The sequence below is a fragment of the Canis lupus genome, chromosome 4, assembly GCF_003254725.2.
Source record: "Canis lupus dingo isolate Sandy chromosome 4, ASM325472v2, whole genome shotgun sequence".
In the NCBI taxonomy this organism is placed as follows: domain Eukaryota; kingdom Metazoa; phylum Chordata; class Mammalia; order Carnivora; family Canidae; genus Canis; species Canis lupus.
The window spans coordinates 20,761,965-20,786,473 of NC_064246.1; the positions used below are offsets into that span (position 1 = coordinate 20,761,965).

General features: G+C 37.9%; 1 protein-coding gene across 3 annotated transcripts in view; it reads left to right on the plus strand.

Annotated features, from left to right (window-relative positions):
• Positions 1–276: 276 nt before the first annotated feature.
• Positions 277–24,509, plus strand: part of HK1 (hexokinase 1) — a 119,898-nt gene continuing 95,665 nt past the window's right edge. Inside the window, exons 1-2 of one of the 3 annotated variants that reach the window (XM_025435320.3) lie at positions 294–413; positions 15,644–15,760. The gene's annotated coding sequence lies outside the window, so the exon portion shown is untranslated. Of the gene's footprint in view, positions 414–15,643; positions 15,761–24,509 lie in introns of all 3 variants that reach the window. The other 2 variants (XM_025435319.3, XM_025435321.3) reach the window with 2 other exon arrangements.

Sequence of the window (24,509 nt, forward strand, 5' to 3'; positions counted from 1 at the left end):
CTTATCTCTCCTCAGGAAGACATGCCCAGCCCCCAGTCCCTGTTCCTCCTGGTTCTGCTGGAAGTCTCTCTCTTTGCCCTTCTGCCTGGATGGGTGATTTGGCCCAGAGATGCAGGCAGTCGTGCCACCACATTGTCCCACACCTGGTCTTTTACCACATGTTTGGCAGGTTTGAGGAGTTCACCCAGCTCTGATCTTTTACAAGAAAAAGAACCTCCAAGGTATCTAAGCAACCTTGCACATTCTGACTAATTGATAGCATCATAGAATCTTTGAATCAGAACGGAACTGCAGAGGGAGCACACATCCATCTTGCTGTCTTTGGACAGGCCAGCCCCTGAAACACCAGAGGCCATGAAAGGCTAACTTCTCTTCATAGTTTACTAGGCAACACCAGCAATCACACCGACAAGGTAAACTGTCCTCCTCTGGACCTCAGACTTTTCCCCTTAGGAAGGGCATCTTAGTCGATATTTTCTACCCTGTGGTTAGTTTCTCTCAGTCACCTCTTAGTTAAAAAGAGCTGATAGATTTAAGAACTAGATTTTCCCCATGACTCTGACTCTCCAGAACACATGACCTCATTCCCATTTGTCTGTCTTCAGAAATCTTGTTTTCTTCTCATTAGCTGGAATGGATGCTCTATGAGAATAAGGACTTGGATCTTATCTTTCCTGTTTTCCCCAGAGGCTACCCCAGTGGCTGGCATTGAATAGCCATTAGATAATTCTCTAAATGGATGAATGAATGAATCCTCAAACAAGTATGTGAATGAATTTATTACTCTCCTTTGAGTCTTTTCATTTTTTAGCTTTCCCCAATGGGACCTGAGCCTTATACACATTAGACATTCTATAAATGATTGCTCAGTGAATGCCAAGCTCTGTTCTAGGTGCTGAGGATCCAAAGGAATAGAAGATACCACTCCTGCTTTATTAGAATTCACATGCTAACAAGGAAGGAAAGACACATAAATACCTGCAATACAATATGGTGAACAAGAACAAGAGGAGAACATAATTCCTGACCATCCTTTAGGTCAGGAACTCTTGTGTGGGAGTGTGAGTGTGTGCATGTGTATACATGCACATATATGTACACATGCACCATAAACCCCTTTGGTAATCGTGCAGAACCTATAGATTCTTTCTTATAATGCTGCTTTTTAAAAGAGATGTATTTATTTATTTATTTATTTATTTATTTATTTATTTATTTATGAGAGAGAAAGAGAGAGAGAGAGAGACCATGCATGGTGGAAGGGTGGGCAGAGGGAGAGGGAGAGAGAATCTTGAGCAGATGCCATGCTGAGTGTGGAGCCTGATGTGGGGCTCAGTCTCACGACCCCAAGATCATGACCTGAGCCAAAACTGAAGTCAGCCGCCCAGCCAACTCTGCCACCCAGGTGCCCCTCATGATGCTTCTAAATGCCTAAAAATACATAGGAGTACAAAGGAAATCAATGGTATTGAATTACAATTATTAAAGTGGTGATTAACATGTGTACTTATTTTTTTAATGCACTGTAATGAGATGCACCAGGAACCTAATAACAATTGTAATTCTGAAATCCTGATGAGTGTAAACAGTATTTTGAGACACTTGCAATAATATAACACAGATATGAAGATGTCCATGGTTTCTCCTGAAAACAAAATCCCAGGTGCTGCTGCCACTACTATGGTTTGTTGCCCACATTCAAAATGGAAGGAAATGCTAAATTTCAATTAGAGGTGATTGAAAATAAGTCCCAAAGAAGTTCATGGACTCCCCACATTGGGAGTCTCCCCCTCAGGGTCTAGGTTAATAACGATCGAAATGTCCTACTATGTGTGGCACTTAATTAGGGCTAGCATCTTAGATGGCAGAGAGACAGTATGGTTTGGATTCAGAAGAATCAGGCGTGCTATTCCATCTTTCTGAACTTCAATTCCCTCACGTAAGAATGGAGGATAGTATAACAGCCTAACAAGGTTATGCAAACTGCACAACCTAAATATGTGGACACAGGGGTAAGCTATGAGCCACTTGTACATGTGTGAGTAGTTGTATTATGATTGTTGCTACTGTTAGGCAGCCTGTCTTATTTTTAATTTTAATTTTTTAAAAAGATTTTATTTATTTATTCATGAGAGAGACAGAGAGAGGCAGAGACACAGGCAGAGGGAGAAGCAGGCTCTTTGCAGGAAGCCTGATGGTGGACTTGATCCCAGGACTCCAGGATCATGCCCTGAGCCCAAGACAGACGCTCAACCACTGAGCCACTAAGGTGTCCCAGGGGGCCTGTCTTATTGATATGATCACCTTGAACATCAACCTGCAAGTCCTCCCAAGCCGACTGTGCAGACATGTGGGTGGGTGAAGAATGGCAACTGGGGGAAATGCATTTCTCACAATCCCTTCCTTCCACCTCCACTATCTTGATGTATTCTCTCTCTCTTGCTGTTTCACAGTTGAAACTCCTTGTGGACCATGTTTTATCAGAGGAAGGGTGGGACTCGGGCCACGTCAGGGACTACAGAGGGATCTGGTATCTCCTTTCTGGGGTGAACTAAGAGGGACAGTTAGGATTAGGAGAAGAGTTGACTTCCTTTCTGACTTCCTTTCTTCCCAGCCAGGGAAGGCATGATGCTGGGGAGAAAATGAAGCTAAAAATCTTCCAGTTTTTATTATATATATATATATATATATGAAAGAAAGATAGTGAGAAGGTAGGAGAAGGTAGGCTATTGATAATTTAGGAAGTCAGAATAGTTTGGGGATTGACCTAAAATATAAGGATGCATGAACAGCACAGGGGCTCTTCCAGGGGGTGCCATTCACATCACTGTCCATGGCGCGGTTCCTCCTGAGTCACCTCTGTGACAGCTCTCATGGTCTAGAGTGGCCTTTCATAGAGTCGACCGGGCTGGAGTCATTCTTTCCTTTAATACTCAGATAAAAACGATTCAGTTCCCCATCCCACATACTGCAGAGAGGGCTCTCTCCTGCACTAAAATGTCAACATTCCTGAATGGAAGGCTTATATCTTCCAGTTACACCTCTTATTCCTGCCTCCGGTTTGCTTCCACTCATCTTAGTTGATGTCACAATTCCTGCAGCTACTGCCTTTCTCTGTGTCTCTGTCTCTGTTTTGTCTGATTACAGAACTGTCCCTTCCTATTGGATTCCCCAAATACCATGAACTCCAGTGTCTAGAGCAGACTGACTTAAAGGCTTGAGGATTATGGAGAATAGGAAACAACTTAAATATGAATATTAGATATTAAAGTTCTAGGACTGTCTCCACCCTAGAGAATTTTTCACTGGCTGTCATTCTCCATAGGCTCTGCTGATGACATGAGTTATGGATTCTCCCCAATTCCTCTGCAGGCTTCTTTCTCATATCCTTCTCTTCTCTGAATGCTGGACTCTTTACATAAAATGAACATTTCCTCTTGTTCTGTTTCATAGAGCTAATCACTCTTCTATAGTCTCAACCCACCCCTAGGCCCACACAAGGGAGCTCATCTCTCCCAGCCAAAAAAGTTCCCCTTGAGGTATTTGAATTAAAAAAGGGATTTTCTCTCTAAAAGGAATTACTCTGTTCTCTGACAGTCAAGCTACAGCAAGCTTTTTTCCTTGACATCCAGCAAACTGCCCATATTTCAAGTGATAACATCATTACCATAATGAAGATAATAAATGTATCTATCACCACCAAAAGTTTCCTTGTGACCCTTCATAATACTTCCTGTCTGTCCTGCTCCTCTTTCCCTATACTCAGTTAAGTACTGAGCTGCTTTCTGTTTCTATATAATTTAGTTTGCATTTTTTAGAATTTTATGTAAGTGGAAGCATATAGTTGGTATACTTTTAAAATCTGGCTTTCTTCCCTCAGTATACTTGAGACTCATTCATTCATGTTGATGCAAGTATCCAGTTCATTCCTTTTATTGCTGACTATTTGATTGTATGGATATACCACAGTTTGTTTATCCATTCATCTGTTCATGAGTATTAGGGTTGTTTCCCGTTTGGGGCTATTAGAAATAAGGCAGCTATGAACATTGTATACACATCTTTGTATGGATATATACCTTCATTTCTCTTGGGTAAATACCAAGGAATGGAATAGCTAGGTCATTGGATTACATTTTTAGGCAGAAGCCAAACTATTTTCCAAAGTAGTTGAACCATTTTATACTTTTCCAAAGCAGTATATGAAAATTTGAGTTTTTCTACATTTTTGTCAACACTTGGATTGGTTGGTCTTTTTAATTTTAGGCATTCTAATAGGTATACAGTAATATATAATTGTGTTTTTAATTTGTATTTCCATGATATTTAACATTTCTTCATATATTTATGGGCCACATGTTTTTTTGTTTTTTATGAACTGTTTTATTCATGGCTTTTGCCTATTTTTAAATTGAGCTATTTTTTCCTTTTTATTGATTTGTAGGATTTCTTTATATATCATGGATCTAGTCCTTTGTCAGTTTTAGGCAATCCAAATATATTCTCATCTTTTCCTTTTCTTTAAGGTTTTGACAAATACAGTTCTTAATTTAATATTGTCAAAATTCTTAATCTTTTTTAAAAAGTTAGCATTTTGCAGCACACCTGGGTGGCTCAGTCAGTTAAGCATCCAACTCTTGATTTCAGCTCAGGTCATGATCTCAATGCCATATGCTCAGTCTGCTTGTTCCTGCTCCTATCCCTGCTCTCTCTCTCTCTTAAATAAATTAAAATTTTTAAAAAAAAGTTAACATTTTTTGTTTCTTAACCAATCTTTCCTTACCTTCAAGCTCAGAAGGATTTCAACAGTACTGTCTTCTAAAAACATTTAAAGGGACGCCTGGGTGGCTCAGCGGTTGAGCATCTGCGTTCAGCTCAGGGCGTATTCCCGGAGTTCTGGGATCGAGTCTCACATTGGGCTCCCTGCGGGGAGCCTGCTTCTCCCTCTGTCTATGTCTCTGTCTCTCTGTGTCTCTCATGAATAAATAAATAAAATCTTTAAAAAAATAAAAACATTTAAAGCTTTGCTTTTGAGGAGTGCATGACTGGCTCAGTTGGTGGAGCATGTGACTCTTGATCTCAGGGTTGTGGGTTTGAGCCCCATATTGGGCATAGGTATTATTTAAAAAATATAAAATGATAAATTTTGCTTTTGACGTTTCTTCTTAATCCAAGTGGAGATGACTTTTATGTATGGATAAGTTATAAAACAATTTTATTTTCCCTTCATTTAGGTAACTAGTTTTATAAACTCTGTTTCTTAAATAGTCTCTCCTTCACCACTGACATGACATACCAGCTTGTTAAATTCCACAAAAACCAAAATTCAAAAAATTCTTTTGGCAATTGTATTGATGTTACATTGTGTTTGTAGATCAATTTGGGGAGAATGTTCTCTTTAAGATATTAATTCTTCCGGGCAGTCCCGGGTGGCCCAGCGGTTTAGCGCCGCCTTCAGCCCAGGGCCTGATCCTGGAGACCTGGGTTCAAGTCCCATATCGGGCTCCCTGCATGGAGCCTGCTTCTCCCTCTGACTGTGTCTTTTCCTCTCTGTGTCTCTTGTGAATAAATAAATAAAATCTTTAAAAAAATTTTTAAGATATTAATTCTTCCTAGTCATTAACATGGATTGTCTCTCCATTGAGATTTATGTCATCTTTAATGTTTTCCAAAAAGCTTTGTAATTTCCTACACAGGTCTTACACTCTTTTGTTCTTAGATTTATTCTTAAGTAGTTTATAGTTTTGTGATACAGTTTTGTATTAAAACTCTAGAATAAAAAAAAACTTTAGTTCCTAATTGGTTGCTGATACAAAGAAATGCAATTGACTTTTATTATTAATCTTATATCCAATCACCTCACTAGACTTTTCTGTTACTTTTATTAATCTTGTTGGTTTGAAAAAGCCTGAAATCTATAGAAAACTGGCAAGAATGTTACAATGAACTTCCATTTATCCTTCACCTAAACCCATTAATTGATATTTGCCAGATTTGTTTTATCTTCCTCTCTGTGTATTTTAGTATATGTGCTTCCAAGGCAAGCACTCTTCCTCTCTGTTTATATACATAATGTAATATAATAGGGATTACTTACTACTCATATATTCTAGTTTTGCAAAATCATTCAAGAGTGGATTGCGGGGACGCCTGGGTGGCTCAGTGTTTGAGCGTCTGCCTTTGGCTCAGGGCATGATCCCGGGGTCCTGGGATAGGGCTCTCTGCGTGGAGCCTGCTTTTCCTCCCTCTTCCTATGTCTCTGCCTCTCTTTCTGTGTCTCTCATGAATAAATAAATAAGATCTTTTTTTAAAGAAAAAGCAAATTGCAAAGATGAAACTTTACCTCTAAATAATTCATCACATATCTATTGAGAACAAGGACAATCTCTTATACAACCACAGGGAAATTATCAAATTTAGGAATCATCTCTTATTTCTAGTTATTTAGCTGAATTTGGATTTTATGTATAGACGTATAATCCACCAATTTTATCAGTTTTATGTTTTTCTTTCTACACTTTTAATTTTGTTTCTTGTCTATATCACCTAAACCATGCAGTACAATGTTGAGGTGAAGTAGTGGTGGTGAGGATGTTTACCTTATTCCTGATTTTAAGGGGTATAACTACACATTTCTTCATTTAGAATGATTTTTTTTCATATGTATGGTTAGTGATTTATTTTTGAAGAATGGGTCTGAAACATCACACCAACACAAGCTGTGCAGTAAAGTTTAAAATAGTTTTATAAGGATCTGTTATAACATATGTAATGACTATACAAAATCTTGATCACAGAGCATAGGATACACCTCGCTGGCAATAGCACCAGGTTTTCCAGACAGTAACTCAGCATTTTTCTCTTATCTGCACAGACTTCTCATTAGCTGCCTTCTGCTTTTGCTGTGTGATCTAGGAGTCCCTCTGCTTTCTCTGAAAGGTAGTTAAGGTATACTCTTTTCTTTTTCCCTTGCTAATTTTCTGGGATTTCTTCATGTTTTCCTGATGGCAAGTTCTTGTTGATTTCCACAGGCCCTGCCATCTGCTGGACTGAGTCTGAAACAGACTAGGAAAAGAGGGGCTCCCCTCCACACTCAGGGGCAACCCCATCTGTGGATCTTGAAGGCTGAGCCAATGCAAGCCCACCATGAGGCAATGCCTCTGCTCCATCCACCTAGAATGATTTTTATGTGTTTTTAGGAGTACCTTTTATCAGCTTAAAGAAAGTCTCTTTGGGACATCTGGGTGGCTTAGCAGTTAAGCATCTGCCTTTAGCCCAAGGTGTGATCCTGGAGACCCCAGGCTCTCCCACATTGGGCTCCCTGCATGGAGCCTGCTTCTCCCTCTGCCTGTGTCTCTGCCTCTCTCTTGCTGTGTCTCTCATGAATAAATAAATAAAATCTTAAAAAAAATAGCAACAACCTGATGACTCCTATAACTAATTATTACATTCAGAACTGTTCATTTTTTAAAAAAGTTCTCTTTTAGTCATAGTGTACTAAAACTTCGTTTTCCCACAAACAGGTATTGAATTTTATCAAATTATTTTAGTACACTATGGATGTAGTGTAAATTTTTTTCTCATTTGCTTACAAAAGAGAATTAAATCTAACCTATCTTGGTTATGGTTTATTATCATTTTTATAACTGTTATATTTGATTTATTTATATTTTATTTAGAATTTTTGCATCTATACTTACGAGTGAAATAAGCTTATAATTTTTTCTTTTTCATACTGTCATTGTCTTGTTTTTGGGCTGGTATACTAGCCTCTTAGAATGAAATTTTATTCTCTGAAAGAGTTTATTGAAAGTTTTGTAGAATCCACTTCAAAAGCCATTTGAGACTTACATTTTCTTTGGGTTAAGATTTTAACAACTGCTTCAATTTTTTGAATAATCAGATTATCCAGGCTTTCCATTTTTTTTTTTTCAATCAGGTTGGTGGTAGGTTATATTTTCCACGAGTTTATCAACTTTGTCTTATTTTTCAAATATAATGACATAAGTTTTTTGATTTAGATATAATTCAAACAACATAACATCTTTTTTAAAGTGTAAAAATCAGCATTCTTTAAAATATTAACAAGCTGTGCAAGCATCACTACCATCTAATCCCAGAACATTTCGCAGCCCCAAAAGATACTCCATACCCATTAGTAGCCACTCTGTATTCCTCCTGGGTCCTAGCCCAGGCAAACCCTAATCAGTTTTCTGTCCTTATGGACACTGCTGTTCTGAACAGTTCATATGAAGGAATCATACCGTATGTTCCCTTCTGTGTCTGGAGTCTCTGGCTTAATGTTTTCTTTTTCTTTTTTTTTTTAAGAGTAAAGTATTAATACTTTATTTATTTAAAGGTTTTATTTATTCATGATAGACATAGAGAGGGAGAGAGGCAGAGACACAGAGGGAGAAGCAGGCTCCATGCAAGGAGCCTGATGCGGGACTCGATCCCGGGACTGCAGGATCGTGCCCTGAGCCAAAGGCAGGCGCCAAACCGCTGAGCCACCGAGGGATCCCCTGGCTTAATGTTTCAAGCTTCCTTCGTGTTATACCATATGTCAAAACTTAACTTCTGTTAAATGCCAAGTGAAATTCCATTGTATGGATATACTGCATTTTGTTTACCCATTTATAAGCTGATGGATATTTGGTTGTTTCTGCATTTAGTTATTATGAGTAATGCTGCTGTGAACGTTTGTGAACAAGTCTCTGAGTGATCACATGATTTTAATTCTCTTGGATATATGTCTAGGAATGGAATTGCTGGACCATAGTAATGCTATGCTTTAACTTGTTGAGGAACTCTGAAATTATTTCCCAAAGTGGCTGCATTATTTACATTCCCACCACAGAAATGTGTGTGTGTGTGTAGTGGAGCATTATACCACCACATCCTCATCAACACTTATTATTGGCAGTCTTTTTAATTACAGTCATCCCAGTTGTTATGAAGTAGTATCTCACTATGGTGTAGATTTGCATTTCCCTAGTGACTTTTGGCATTGAGGATCTTCTTACATGCTTATTGCTCATTTGTATATCCTTTTTAGAGAGATGTCTACTGAAATCCTTAGGCCATATTAAAAGTTGGTTCTTTTTCTTTTCCTTTTTGAGTTTTAAGTGTTCTTTATATATTCTGGATACTAGACCCTTCCAGATATATGATTTACAAACAATTTCTCCCATTTTGGTGGCTTGTCTTCTCATTTCCTTGATTGTATCCTTTGGAGCCTACAAGTTACACTTTTCATAAAGTCCAATTTATTTTTTCATTTGTTTGTTCTGTTGGTGTTATATTTAGAAAACGTCTGCCTAGCACAAGGTCAAGAATTACCCCTATGTTTTCTTCTCTGAGTTTTATAGTTTTAGTTTTTACACTTAGGTTTCACACATTTTGAGTTAATATTTGTATATGGTGTGAGGGAGGGGACCAACTTATTCTTCTGCATTTGGCTATCCATTGTTGAATCCCAGTACCATTTGTTGACTGTTCTTTCCACATTGAAGGTTCCTGGCACTCAATTGACTATAAATGTATGGGTCTATTTCTGGACTCTCAATTCTTTTTTAAAAATTTCTTTATTTATTCATTCATGAAAGACAGAGAGGCAGAGACATAGGTAGAGGTAGGAGCAGGCTCCATGCTGAGAGCCAGTTGTGGGACTCGATCCCAGGACCACAGGATCATACCCTGAGCCAAAGTCAGATGCTCAACCACCGAGCCACCCAGGCATCCCTGGACTCTCAATTCTATTCTATTGATCTATATGTCTATCCTTGTGACATGAAGTTTTAACTAATGTTCTCTCATTATTTAAAATAATCTCTAGTGTATTTCAAGTTATGTTCACATTTTCATTCATTATGTTATCCTAAGCCTTCTCTCTTTTTTGATGATCAATTTTGCCAGACGCTTTTTGTTTTGTTTATTTATGTCTACTTTGTTTGATACTAAGATATTTGCATTAGCGGTTTTATGGTTCATGTTCTCACGTTATATTATTTTCTGTCCTATTTTCAACAATCTGTACCCTTATATTTAAAGTGTGTCATTTGGGTGGCTCAGTGGTTGAGTGTCTGTCTTTGGGTCAGGTTGTGATCCCTGGGTCCTGGGATCGAGCCCAGCGTCAGGTTCCCCATGGGGAGCCTGCTTCTCCCTCTGCCTATGTCTCTGCCTCTCTCTGTGTCTCTCATGAATAAATAAATAAAATCTTTTTTAAAAAGTGTGTTTCTTGTGAACAGCATTTAGTTGGATCTTATTTTGTCTTGTTTTATGTTGTCTGATAACTTCTGTTTTCTAAATGGAGTAGTTATTCTATTTACAGTGTAATACTGTTATGGGTGGGTTTAATCCTATCCTCTTAATGCTTTGTTTTTAATTGTCCTGTCATTTGTTTCTTTATTTCTGTTATCCTGACTTCTTTTGGATTAATCAAAGTAGTATTATAATTTCATTTTATTTTATCTATTGCCTTTTATTTAATTTTTTAAAAAATATTTTATATATTTACTTGAGATAGTGAGTGAGAGAGCACCAACAGGAGGAGCAGCAGAGAGAGAGGGAGAAGCAGGCTCCCCAGTGAGCAGGGAGCCCAGTGCGGGGCTCAATCTTAGGACCCTGGGATCACGACCTGAGCCAAAGGCAGCCGTCTAATGGACTAAGCTACCCAGGCACCCTACCTATTATTGGCTTTTAAATTATACTGATTGTTCAATGCTTTTATTTTCTTTTGAGATAATCTCTACATACAATGAAATGAATAAACTAAAATGTTTCAGGTGGTGAGTTTCAACAAATGCATGCCCTGATACAACTTAAATATACATTATCTTCACCCTGGAAAAGTTTACATTGTTTAAGGTGGTACTTTAGGGATTACAATATGGATTTTTAATGTATCACAGCCTACCTCGACTTAGTGTTTTACCATTTCATGAATAATGTAAGAACTTTATTGTATAAATCTATTTACCTTCCTCCTGTCCTTTATGCTATTGTTGACATACAGTTTACATATATATTTGTTATAATTCCTACAGTACATAGTTATTGTTTTAAACAGTTGATAGTCTTTTTCTGTTAAAAACTGTGTTATATTAATCTACTTGGCTACTTTTTCTTTCATTGTGCAGTTCCATATTCCTATCTGGAATCATTCTCCTTTAATCTGGAAAATTTCAGTTACAATTTCTTGCAATACAGTGCTACTGGAAGTAAATTCTCTCAACACTTATTTGTCCAAAAATATCTTTTTTTTTGGGGGGGGGGCTCATTTTGGAAGGACATAGAATTCTAGTTTGGCAGGTTCCCTTCTTCCAATATTTTAAGGATGTTATTTCATATTTTTCTGGCTTCTATAGTTTTTGTGTGTATGTGTGAGGGAGAGAGAGCATGCGTGTGCACACACACACAGAGGAGTGGGGAGAGGGGGGCTAGAAGTAGAGAGAGGGAATCTCAAGCAGGCTCCACACTCAGTGCAGAGTCCAAAGAGGGTCTCAACCCAGTGGCCCTGAGATCATGACCTAAGCTGAAATCAAAAGTTGGATTCTTAACCAACTGAGCCCCTCAGGTGTCTCTTGCTTCCATAGTTTTTGTTGAGAAGTCAATCATAATTCTTATTATTGTTCTCCTACAAGTAATGTGTCTTTTAATTCTGACTATTTTTAAGGTTTCCTTTTATCCTTTGTTTTTAGTAGTTTAACTATAATGTTTGTGGGTGTGGCTTTCTTTTTATTTGTTTTACTTGAGATTTGCTGAGAGCTTCTTTAATCTGTGGGTTGATGTCTTCATTGGATTTTGAAAATTCTTGGCTTATGACCCAGTATTTCTCTTCTCTCCTCCCAGGACTCTAATATACCTAAGTTAGATTATTTTATCATGCCTTTCATGTTCTATTCTGTTTTCATTAATTTTTTTCTCTGTGCTTCATTTTGCATAATTTCCACTAACCAGTCTGTAAGTTCACTGATTTTTTTTCCTGTTGTATCCAATCTGTCATTGAATCTAGCCAATGAATTCTCTCTCTCTCTCTCTCTCTCTCTCTTTTTAACAAAATACTGTGTGAGTAATGCTTAGCTGAGGACATGACTAGGGTGAGTGCACACAATAAATTATCATCAGCATTGGATTAATAGAAGATGTTTCTTGCTATATTTTATATTGATATCCAGCTTTATTGATAATGATAAGAGAATATCTTAGAATATGATAAAATAAAACAAACTAGTATTTAAAAAATTTTAATTGAGATATGATTGACATATAAAATTATATTAGTTTTAGGTATGAAATATAATGATCTGATTGGGGCACCTGGATGTCTCAGTTGGTTAGATGTCCAACTCTTGATTTTGGCTTAGGTCATGATCTCGGGGCTGTGAGATCAAGCCTCACATCGGGCTCACTCTCTGTGGGGAATCTGCTTGAGATTCTCTCCCTCTCCCTCTGCCCCTCCCCACCTCACTCTCTCTCTAAAAATAAATAAATCTTTAATATATATATATTGATATAATATAGGTATATATTACAAACTGATTGCCACAATAATTGCCACAATAAGTTTAGTTAAAATCCATCACCACACAACTAACAATTTTTTTCTTATAATGAAAACTTTTTAAATATACTCTTCTAGCAACTTTCAAATATACAATATAGTATAAACTATAGTCACCACGTTGTGCATTACATCCCCAGCATTTATTTGTACCTAGAAATCTGTACCTTTTGACCACCTTCACCCATTTTGCCTACTCTCCTCCAACCCCCACCTCTAGTAACCACTTATCTGTTCTCTGTATCTATGAATTCAAGTTTTTTTAGATTCCACATATAATTAAGATCATAAGGAATTTGTCTTTCTCTGGCCAATTTATTTAGCTTAACATAATACTCTCAATCTCCATGTTGTTGCAAAAGGCAGGATTTCCTTTTTAACGGCTGAATAATATTCCCTTATATACGAAAACCACATTTTCTTTATTCAGTCATTGATAGACACAGGTCTATCAATATCAATGAATGTTTTTATATCTTGGCTATTGTAAATAATGCGGCAATGGACTTGAAGGTACAGATATCTCTTTGAGATAGTAATTCCATTTCTTTTGGATTAATATTAAGAAGTAGAATTGCTGGGTCATAGAGTAGTTTTAGTTTTTTTTTTTTTTTGCAGAACCTCCATACTGGTTTCCACAATAGCTAAACCAATTTATATTCTCACCAACAGTGCACGGGGTTGGTTCCCTTTTTTCCATATCCTATCCAACACTTGTAATTTCTTGTCTTTTTTATAACAACCAGACTAACAGATGTGCGGTGATGCCACATTGTGATTTTGATTTGCATTTCCCTGATGAGTGATGTTGAGCACATTTTCATGTACCTGTTGGCCATTTTTATGTCTTCTCTGGAAAAATGTCTATTCAGATACTTGTCCATATTTTAATTAGATTTTTTCCTAATGAGTTGTATGTGTTTCTAAAATATTTTGGATATTAAGTGGGGTGCCTGGGTGGTTCAGCTGCTTGGACATCTGACTCTTGTTTTGGGCTCAGGGTTGTGGGATCAACCTCCACAATAAGCCCTGCATCAGGCTCCCTGTTCAGTGGGGAGTCTGCTTCTCCCTCTCCCTCTACCCTTGCCTGGCTCATGTGCACTCTCTTTCTCTCTATCTCTCAAATAAATAAATAAATTTTAAAAAAAATATTTTGGATGTTAAGCGCTTATCAGATATATAATTTAAAAATATATTCTTTCATTCTTTAGTTGCCTTTTCCTTTTGTTGATGGTTCCCTTTCCTGTACAGAAGCATTTTAGTTTGATATAGTCACACTTGTTTATTTTTGCTTTTTTTGCCTTTGCTTTCAGTTTCAAATAAAAAAAAATCATTGCTAAGACTATAATGTCAAAGAGCTTACCCTTTGTTTTCTGGAATTTTATGTCTTCAGGCCTTATCTTCAAGTCTTTAAACCATTTTGAGTTCATTTTGTGTTTGGTTGAAGATAGAGCTCCAGTTTCACATTTTTGCACATGGCTGCTGAATTTTCCCAACACAATTTATTAAAGATACTGTCCTTTTCCCTTTGAAAATTAATTGGCCATAAAGGTATGGGCTGTTCAGATTTTACATTTTTCATGGTTTAGTCTTGATAGTTTTATGTTTCTAGGAATTTACATCTGAGTTTTTCAATTTGTTGGCATATAACTCTTCATATAGAATCTTGTAGACTTTTGTATTTCTGTGGTATCAGTTATACCATCACCTCTTTCATTTATGATTTTATTTATTTGATCCTCTTTATTTTTTCCTGGGAATCTAGCTAAAGGTTTGTTTAGTTTATCTTTAAAAAAATAGCTTTTTGTGTCATTAATCTTTTCTTTTTTAAGATTTTATTTATTTATTCATGAGAGACAGAGAGAGAGAGGCAGAGACATAGACAGAGGGAGAAGCAGACTCCATGTAGGGAGCCTGATGTGGGACTCAATCCTGGGACTCCAGGATCATGTCCTGGGCTGAAGGCGGCGCTAAACTGCTGAGCCACCCAGGGATCCTCTCATTGATCTTTTCTACTGCTTTTTAAGTCTCTATTTCATTGGTTTCCATTCTGATCTTTGTTATTTCCTTCCTTCTACTAACTTTGGACTCTTTTTCTACTTCCTTTAAGTGTAAAGTTAGGTAGTTTATTTGACATCTTTCTTGTTTCTTAATGTAGGTGTTTATCGCTATGAATTTGCCTCTTAGAACTGCTCTTTGCTGCATCCTGTGAGTTTTGGTATATTGTATTTCTGTTTTCATTTATCTCAAGATATTTTTGACTTCTCTTTTTGATTTCTTGTCTTTTGATATTGGTTGTTCAGTAGCATGTTGTTTATTCTCCATGTATTTGTGAATTTTCCAGTTTTCTTCTTGTAATTGATTTCTAGTTTTATGCCATGGTGGTCAAAAAAGGTGCTTGATATAATTTGGGTCTTCTTAAATTTATTAAGACTTGTTTTGTGACCTAAAATATGATCTATCCTGGAGAATGTTCCATGTGCACTAGGAAAGAGTATGTTTTCTGTTGCTTTTGGATGGAATGTTCTATATACGGCTGTTAAATCAGTCTTTTTCTCTCTTTTTTCTTTTTGCTCCTTTGATTGGATGCATTGGATGAAAGATGCCAGGTCTTTCAGTTTGCTGCTCCTTTCTTCTGTTTCATCTAGTCTGATGTTGAGCCCTCTTATTGAATTTTTCAGTTTAATTCTTGTATTCTTCAGCTGTATGATTTCTGTTTGGTATTTTCTTATATTTTAAATCTCTTAGTTGAAGTTTTCATTTTGTTTTTTCATTGTTCTCCTGATGAGCCTTTTTATGACCACTATTTTGAACTCTTTATTAGTTAAACCCCTTTACTCTGTTTCATTAAGGTCTTTTTCTGGGGCTTTATCTTTTTATTTCATTTGGAATGTATTCTTCTGCTTCTTCATTTTCCTTGACTATCTAAGTTGGTTTCTATGCATTAGATAATACAGCTGCCTCTCCCAGTCTTGAAAAAGTGGCTTCATATAGGAGATGAACTTATCATTCAATCCTACCCTAGCTTTTGGTTGTCTCTCAAACCTTTATAATTGTCCAAGCAGCCTTCTTTGTTCTTAGGGGCTCCCAGTTCCTGAGGGTGTGCCAAGGCGTGTCAGTGTCCCAGAAGAAAGAATTTCAGTCAGCACCGAGATGTAGGCTGATCGGAAGCTGGACTCTCAGGCGGCAGCTTTTAAAGTATGCAAGTACACCTCTTTCAGGGGAATACTGGGAGATGATTATTTCTCTTTGTTTCTTCTGCACCTGATCCCTGGGAGGATAGCCAGTTAAGAACTATTTCTGTGTTTGCTAGAATCCTATTGAACCCGTGAACACAAGTCATACCGGCCACCAAAGCTAGGCTATCTAAGAGTTGTATCTTCTGGGCCACAGCCACAAAAACCAGGGTGCCAGACATACTCACAAGTTCCTTTTATGGAGACACAAGAGATTTGAGGCAGGGTAGAGGGAGTGTTAACATGGCACTAGCCAGCCTCCTCTTTCTCTGAAGGGGATTGCAGTTGGCTCCTAGATTTGTGTTAAATTAGTGACCCTCAGATGGCAGTTTTAAGATCTTAAGATCTTTAAAAAAGGGCCTTAAGTGGAAAAACTGGATGGTTCAGTCTACTGCCTCTGTGCTGTTCCCTGAGGGGATAGGCAGTTAAAATTTGTTTTTGTTTGTTTGTTTGTTACAGTTCTGTGAGACCCTGGAATGTAAGGCCCATTGACCACCATAGCCACATAATCAATGTGTTCTGGGAGGCAATTGCAAAGCCTAGGGTACCAGATGTGTGCACAAACTCCTGTCTGGGAGACACAGCAACCTGGAGTGAGGCATAGGGGAAGTGTAAAGATGGATTAACTAATTCTTAATTTAAAATATTGTGTTTCTTCAATTGTAGAATATCCCCCCCCCCTTTTTTTAGCAATTCAATTCCTTTGTTGGCATTCTTTATCATTTCATCCATTTTGCCCATCTTGTCTTTTATTTTCTTTAACATATTTATAATAGTTATTTTAAAGTCCTTGTCTGTTACTCTAATTCCAATTCTGGATGACCTGTGAGACTCTTTTTATTGTCTATATTTTCTCTTGCTTATAGGTCCAATTTCCTACTATTTTTTCTACTTTTCTCTATTTTTCTCTGTCTTGTATAGTAATATCCATATAATCTGAAGTAGGTGTTATTTTTTTCCCAGAAAGAGAACAACCCTTTCTTCTCTGAGATAGCTGAAATGATAGACTCATTACTTCAATCCAGTTTGATATTGAGCTGGATCAGTTTACTTTTAGTTTCAAATATCTTAAGATTGATGCTTAATTTGTGCTTATTGCAGGCCTTCTTTTCAAGCAGACTTCTCTTTCTCATAGTATTTCAGAAAATCTTTCCCTGAATTTATGTTCTAACCCATAGACTCCTCTATTGCACAGAACATAGTATAAATCCTGTGGGGGAGGACTGGCAGGTAGGGAAACCAGCTGTGCATCTGAGACTTCTTGAGATTCTACTTTATTAAGCCAGCCTACATGGCCATTAAAAACTGCCTTTTTTTTTCTCATTCTCTCTCTCTCAGCAGGTTTGCCTTTGCTCTGATGAGTCCAATTTCTAGGAGTCCATGCCCAGATTCAGCAAATGCCTCAGAGAGGAAAGCAGTCACTAATCTCCAATTCATCTTAGAAGAGTTCTTTCTGCTTGATATTTAGTTCCATTAGACTTCTTCATATCTATAGCTTTCCAATATCTTTAAAAAGAAATGTGATTTTTCTCAGTTTATCCATTTCCCCCCCAATTGTTACAGTGAATACAGTGATCTGCTGCTACCTTCTACATCTTAACCATCAGTTTCAAATATTTTGAATTCCCATTATGATTTCTTATTTTACTTATTAGTTATTTAAACAAGTTTCTGAGCACCTGGGTGGCTCAGTCTGTTAAGTTTCTGTCTCTTAATGTCAGCTTAGGTCATAATCTCAGTGTTGTGAGATTGAGCCCCATATTGGGCTCTCACTCAGCATAGAGTCTTCTTGAGATTCTTTCTCTATCCTTCCCCCTGCTCATGCTCTTTCAAATAAAATCTTAAAAATAAAATTTAAAAAAGAGCTTCTAAGTTTTTACCTTCATAATTTCCAAAACATGAAGCTTTAAAATTTATAATTTTTTTTGTTAACTCCTGACTTAATTGTGTGTTGATCATAGACTATGGGATTGGGCAAACTTATCCTGTGAAGGGCCAGAAAATAAATGTTTTAGGATTTATGGACCATATGGTCTGTATCATTGTAGCTCTATAAATGACCATACAGTCACTGTAGACAATATGTAAATGAATGGGTATGGCTGTGTTCAAATAAAACTTTATTTATAAAACTAGGTGGCAGGGGGCAGCCCAGGTGGCTCAGCGGTTTAGCCCCACCTTCAGCCCAGGTGTGATCCTGGAGACGAGGGATCGAGTCTCACATCGGGCTCCCTGCATGGAGCCTGCTTCTCCCTCTGCCTGTGTCTCTGCCTCTCTCTTTGTGAGTCTCTCATGAATAAATAAATAAAATATTAAAAAAAAATAAAAATAAAACTAGGTGGCAGACTGGATTTGGCCTGCAGACTATAGTTTGCTAACCCCTGGTCTATATTGTATTTATTTTTTAGAAATCTGTTAAGGGTTACTTTGCTAATATTTTATGTGTGTTTAAAAATAATATATATTCTCTGTTAAATAAAGAATTCTATATATGTCTATTAGATTAGACTTATAATTTTGTTGTTCAGCTCTTCTATGTCTTTGTTGACTTGGCTTGTTTGCTTGACCTAGCAACAGACAGAAATATATTTAAATCTCTTCTTAAAATGTGGATTTGTTAGATGTCCAATAGGTCTAACAATTTTTACTTTAACTATTTAAAGGGCAATTATAAAAAAGATTTTATTTGTTTCAGAGAGAGAGAGAGAGCATGCACAAGCAGGGGGTAGGGGCAGAGGGAGAGGGATAAGCAGACTCCCCCCCTGAGCTGGGAGCCAGATGAGGAACTCTACATCAGGACCTTGGGATCAGGACCAGAGCCAAAGACAGATGCTAAATTGACTGAGTCACCCAGGCACCCCACCCCTAAAGGCCAATTTATGAACATTTTAGTATCTTCTTTATAAGTTAAAATTTTAACATTCTTGTAGTGAATTGTTTGTCTAATGATACCTTTCATTTTATAGTCTATATTGTTTGATATTAACTCACCAGCTTTCTTTTGATAAGTAAGTCACCTGATATATCTTTTTTTTATTCAACTCTCCTGTCATGCTTCAGACATACCTCTTCTAAATAGTATTTGGCAATATTTTTGTTGTTTAGTACATTAACATTTATATAATTTTTAATATATTCAAACTTTTTTCTACCATCTTTATTTTTATGTCTATTTTAATCTATTTTTACCTATGTTTCTTTTTACATATGTTTCATTTTTCTCTTTTCTTCTCCTTTTTTTTGGGGGGGGGGCTATGGAATTGGGAGGTTGATAGATAAATCTTTTTCCAAAGAAGACAAGTATTTTAGCATGCTTTCATGTACTTTGGTCTCTTCTACTCCTGTGACTTGCCACGTTGCCATTGTATAGAATCTTAGTTCTGTGTTGTTATTGATAAACGTTCACTTATCTGGCTACTTTCTTCAAAAATATTTTCAAGGAGAGACTTTATGTGGCAAGTTGAGGACTTATATACTTAAAGGTATTTTTATTATGCTCTCATATTTAAGTGATAATTTGGCTGGATATAAAAGTCTAGATTCAAGAATCCTTTCCTTCAATTCATTAAACCCATTGTTTTATCTCACTGTCACTGTTGAGAAACCTACTGTCAAACTAGCTCTTATTTCCTTTTGGGTGATTTTTGTGTCGCTCTAGAAGTTTTTAGAATTTTCTCTATGATATCCTGTAATGTGAGATGGATTTTCCCTTATATCTTTTGCAGTCAAATCTTTACCATTGAGCATGTACTCCCTGCCTTATACCTTTTGTTTAGCACTCTGTGGCCTTTTCAATCTGAAGTCCTTCATTTTGTTTCTTAATTGTAGGAAATGTATCTTTTTTTTCCCAAATATTTTCTATTGTTTTTTCTTTTTCTGTGACTCCTATTATCAAAATATTGACACTTCTACTTCTATCCTTCATTTGTTTAACTTTTCTATTTTCTTTTTCTTTCCCTACCACTTACTAAGAGAGTTTCTCAATTCAGCAATTCATTCTTCAGCTGTATCCATTCTAATAGATGTATCCATTTATTACATTTTGCGTTTTATTTTCTTAACAATGTCTCCCAAAGAGCAAATGTTTTTAATTTTAGTGGGGTTTACTTTAATTTGTTAGTTTTTCTTTCATGGCCTATGTTTTGGTGCCACACATGTGAGGGCACACACACAGATATATATATATATATATATATATATATATATATATATATATATATGTATATAATTTCCTATTATATTGTTTTTCAACTCTGTATTATGTTTTTCATGTATAATACCTCTAGATTTTTAAAATAATTTCATTTTATTTCATGCTATTCTTCTTTATCTCATTAAATAGATCTATCATCTTTTAAATTTTATTTAAATAATTAAGTATATCTATCATCTTTATTTTACATTCTTGTATGCCTATTCTAATATTTCTGCTTCAAATGGTATATGTTACCTGGTTTGTTGATGTTCTTTTCAGATAGTTTTGTTCCTCATATATCTAATTAGTTGCTTGGTGAGCTTCTTCACCTAAGGGTTATCTACTACTCTGATTTAGAATGTGTACTGGGTTAGAGCCTAAGGCTGGAGCCTAATCTGAGTTAGTCCCAGTGAATTCATAGAGATGGGAGAGGAAGAGCCATAGGATGTAGGGTCCTGGACCCCCAAGCCCCCAGTTAAACATTTCTGTTAGCCCCAAGTATTCTCCTTGGTTAGGGTTTTGGGGGTTGACCTTTAGTCTCTGGGGAAGAAGCAGTACTGGGAGGGAATATCTCACTGGGTTACCATCTCCAGCCCTTGGGGCTCTGTGAGTAATACCTGAGGCTGGTCAAGCCTCACTTGCTTTTCTGGCTCTTTGCTCAAGCAGGCCTTCTGCCCCTATTTTACTCCATGAACCCCTGTGCTGGAATCTGAGATATTCCTGCCCCTAGCAAAGAAGCAGGAAGTAACTGTCTCAGGTTATATGCAGGGAGAGGCAGGAGAAGATTTTACATCATTTTTCTCTAACCTTCACCATCTTTCACCTACTCAATCAGACATTTCCTATAGTTAGTTGATACATGTGGATATGGTTGTTTTTCTTTGTAGCAGCGGTAATAAAAATGGGATTTTATACATTACTCTGTAACTTTTTTGGCTTAACAATACATTATGGATAACCATTTTGATTTATGTCACCTTTTCCCCTTTTTAATAGCTTCTTATAGGTCTAAATGAAATATTATCCACCAGGTACCTTACTGCTGATAAAAACACAGTATGTTTTATAGTCAACTGTGAAGGAATGGGGGGAGGGCTGGGTGAAGATATAAATCTGATGGTGGGATTAGGCCTGAGAGGCCAGAGGAAAGGAGATTGACATTTCCCAGGGAAATTGACAGGTTAGTCAATATCCCAGGTCAAATCCATCTTCTTAGAATCACCTGGCATTTCTTCTGATAACTAAAATACTTACTATTAAACACTTACTGCTGACACTATGGCTGCCTGGCTCATTTTTCTTGAGTGTATGTGTGCTTAATCTGTGTTTTGTCTGTTTGAGGACTTCATAGTTCAAATCTGCTCCCAGCCCCCACCACTCACTCACATCCTTTCCCTCCTATGCCTGTTACACAAAAGGCAGCACTTACTGGGTCAAATTGAGAATTTATCCCTCCTCTGAGAGAGTTAAGATTATGTATGTGGCCAGTGTCTGGTCCCAAGATCCTAGTCTGTCTAAATTTCTGAGTCTGCTTCTGGCGGAGAGAACAGGGTGGACTGTCCTGGGATTGAAGCTTGGGATCTAAACTGTTGGACAGTGTCTTGAGTTCTATACAAAAGAGAATTGAATTGTAGATCAGCTGGGAGGTTATTGTGATAGCCCTGGTGCCCTGCGCCTCCAGGGCACTGGAACCCTGTGGGAGCACATAGCTGGCATTTTTTGCTTGAGATAGGAAGTCTTTTGCTTCCTCTGTGAAGAGGCTTGAATTCAAAAGACTGTTGTGGTAGGATGGAGTCTTTTTTGTGGTAAAAATGAAATGGAGATTTGGCTTCAGTTGTTACGGGGTGGTGGGCAAATGAGCTCTCTCTCCAGCATTTGGCGGAAAGCCGGTTTAAGAGCTTGTGGCCACATTTTTGTCCGACATCATAGAGGGCATAGAGAAGCTGTGATTCCAGCCCCAGAGGAGTGAGCTTTTATCTCGATGTGATTCTCCAAAGACCATCTTTATGCAAGAAGTGTCAGAGACCCATTTCATAGTAAGTTTCTTTCAAGGTTTTGTTTCGGTTGGTGATAAGTTCCCTATCATCACTCAAGGGCTGACGTCATTTCCAGATAGTGGTGTCCCTGAGAGCTTTCCCAGCCCTGGGAGGTACTGACTGGTGGTGGGATGACCAGGCTGAGAGGCAGGTCCCTGTGTTGTGTTTCTTCCTGGGCCTCAGTCTGGCTCTCTCTGAAATGTGCTAATCATCTCTCTGTCGACTTCCTGGGCTATTGGCAGAGAAATCTGAAAGTTTTCTTCAGATTTAAGTTGCCTTTTTATACTCTGCCAAATTTTGTTTTCCCTGAGTTGGGTCTTTTGTTAGCATATTTGTTGGAGTAGAACTTGTCTAAGCTTTGGTTTCTCAATTTGGAGAAAAAATTGGGTAGTATCCATTCACAAGTAGCCTGGGACTGGATGTGCAGAATGGTTAAATGAATGTGTGAATAAACATGCACTTGGTTGGATGTGGTGAGGAACTTCAGAGTGACACAAGAAGCATGTTCTGAGGACAGTTTACTCCAGAAACTAAGAGGTCATGGCTGTGAAGTAGTAAATACACATAAGCATTGGCAGTTTAAATATATGGTCCAAGTCAAGAATGCAAGACTGAAACAAAAGCACATGAGAGGGATGTCAGTGAGTTGGGGAGCATCCGAGGCTCGGACCAGAGTTAGGAATCAGATCCTTGTGACCTTAATTTAACATTCTTCAGAATGTGGGCCAGTCTGCACAGCCATCCTGTGTCAGCCTGCCCAGCTGAAGGCCACATGTACTTGAAGTTGCTATTATGTTTATTCTTGCTTTAATCAGAACATTTATAAGTCTGGGGTCTTCTCTTGTATTTAGTTGGTCAGTGATTGTGTCTTTGCTAAGAACCACAAATAAGCATCCTTGGGAGGTAGTGGGAGGGAAGAAAGGGGTTTATGCAAGAGTCCAGAGCCCTAAGGCCAACAGAAAGAAGTCAGGCACAGCCAGCCACCAGTGGAAAAAACCTGCTTTTAAGGCTGAGATCCTGCATACCAGGTATTGTCTTGGATGGGGATGGGAGTGGGACATGATATGCTAGGTTCTTTCCAGGTCTCAGGGAATATGCTTTCACCTCCTGGAGTCTCACCCCCTGGGAAATTAATCTCTAAATGGCTAAAATCCTTGTGTTTTATCCACCTCTAACCCCATTAGACAGCTGGTCCCATTTCTCTCTATGGCTACTGATTCCTTGTTCGGTGTTCTCTCAAAATATCATCTGTGAATTCCTCTTCCATGTGGAGAGCATGAGAGAGTGGAAGAGAACCAGGGTCTATTATACTTTTGATGAGTGAATGCACTTGACTGTCGACATAGAGAATGTGGCTCTCAACTTGAGCAGGTGGCAGAAAGGCCAAGGGGGCTTATTAAGCACAGATCATTGGCTTCTCCCCCAAAGTTTTCCAATCTGATATGTCTGTGGCAGGGCCTGAGAATGTTCATTTTTAACAAGTTCCCAGGAAATGCTGCTGCCACTCATCTAGGCACTTTGAGAACCACTGTCCTAGAGGGTAGAGACCCAGGCCAGCCTACTCTCAGCAAGGCCCAAGTCTGCAGGGGGTGAGTTAATAAATTATAAAGCACACCCTCCTTCTTTACCACTTCCTCCTCCTCTTTTATTTAGGCTCATTTGTCCTTGCCTCAGGGGTTTTAAAGAAAACCCTGGCCTAGACCAATGTGTCCCAGATCCAAAGTCACCTCTCTGGGAAGCCTTCCATGAACCCCAGGATTAGATGTTATGGCTTTCTATACTTCCTCGTGATAGTTACCAGTTATAAGTCACAATTTAGGTAATTAACGTGATTTCTTAACACCTCTCTCCCCTAAGAGACTATAAGGAAAGCTCTCTGAAGGAAGGGTTTAAGAACAGTAGGAAAAAGGTAAAGTGGCTGGGTGGGGGAATCGTGGTTGGTCATCCCCAGGATTATGGAAGAGAGTGGAAGAACAGTGGCTTTTGTCCCCAAAGAAGTGCCTCATGCGGGGAAGAGGAAGAAAGGAGGTGACATTCTCTAGGAATTTTGGCTCAGGTCTACCCCAGCTCTGGCTGGCACCAACCAGATATTTGTCTTCTCTACTTTACCCACTAGTCTGAGTATTTCATCTCTCTGTAGATTGTAAAACCTGAGTTGGTTTTGCTTGCTCTAAGCCTCAGCTACTGCACCCAAAAGATAAAAAGTTAAAGCCTCAGGAAGGGAGAGACCTGAATCCAAAGCTCCATTCTGCTACATTTTCATGTGTATTACTGTTGCATTTCTTTTTTTTTTTTTTGTATATTTTTTTATTGGAGTTCAATTTGCCAATGTATAGTATAACATCCAGTGCTCGTCCTGTCAAGTGCCCCCCTCACTGCCCATTTCTATGAGCATTTGACTTAGTTTCTGTAAGCTTCAGCTTCCCTTGGCACAAGAAAATGGTTTCTGTTTCCTAGCATTCTGGGGAAACTTCCAGAGT